The sequence below is a fragment of the Mya arenaria genome, chromosome 3 (genome assembly GCF_026914265.1).
Source record: "Mya arenaria isolate MELC-2E11 chromosome 3, ASM2691426v1".
In the NCBI taxonomy this organism is placed as follows: domain Eukaryota; kingdom Metazoa; phylum Mollusca; class Bivalvia; order Myida; family Myidae; genus Mya; species Mya arenaria.
The window spans coordinates 42,934,045-42,935,309 of record NC_069124.1 but is presented as its reverse complement, the minus strand read 5'-3'; positions in this window follow the sequence as shown (position 1 = coordinate 42,935,309).

Here is a 1,265-nt window from a genome sequence, read left to right as displayed (position 1 = left end):
TATGACAAAAACAAATCCTGTAATTTTGAAAAAGGATAAAATATGTGTTTAGAATTTAACTATATACTTGAATTAGTATGTTATATTATTTTTCTATTGAGAATTATTCATAACTCAACACTTGACAATGTTGTTGGTCAAAGCTCAAGCAACTAGTTACAGAGAGTATGGAAAGCATTCCCTTATTGGATTATTTTTTTCTTATTCTAGTCCTTATCTTCAATATTGGGGATAACAAAGCATTGGAGAAATTGTATTGAATTAAGCTGCCGTCGTCATATCATTCGCATGATGTGAGTAACTGTTTCTTCCCAAAGCAGCTTTTTTAGCATTTGGTCTTCCATGTGTCGAGTTAATACATGCACGTAGTCACAACCTAAATTAAAATGTACGAGTATAATCTAGTGGTATGAGCTATTTGCTTCCGGGACTACTGCTTCTATCATCAAACTTAAGATATCGCCCATATACATGTTTGTTATCATAACATATCATAACGAAATAAGGTTTGCTTCTATATTCTAAAGTCTTGTATCGATGATTTATCCATGTAAATAAGATACACTATCATGACATGATACGACACTGTAAATTCCTGATGATATTTATGACGTACATACATAAACCAAACGGTCATATCTTCGTTCATCCGAGTGAATAGTAAAATAATATTTAATTCCTTTATGTTCCGTATTATAACAAAACCATATGTATTATGTTTTAAAAATGTATTTTCTGTTAACAACTAACCAAACCATTTTAGGAAAGTTATTTTGTGTGTATAGAAATCTTTCTACTTTCAAATACCCATTATTTTTTAGTCTGAACCTAAGACTAAAAACGTAAGGGTTTGTGGGTTTGAGTTCAAGACTGTCTTTAAGATTTCTGCCAGTTTACTGTCATGTAAGGTTGTGAAAGTAGTCGAAGTCTAGTTGAAATAAAAAAAATGGTAACAGACGGAATAGATCCGATGGTTTAACCTTTTTTTATTTTAGTTTCCTTTGTAATGTGTGAAAACTATAGATAAAACTGTATATTCTCTCTCTCATCATATGTTCTAAACATATATTTAAGGATATATATATACAGAACAGACTGAAATCGTATACAAGTGAAATTGAATCAGTGAAAATAGATTAGGTATGGGTATATTTCTCCTTTATTTGCTTGTCCATATCATATGTGAAGTATATTTCCAACTGATAAATCTAACCATATTAAGATACCAGCATATATATTGATAATAGCGTTACATTAATAACATA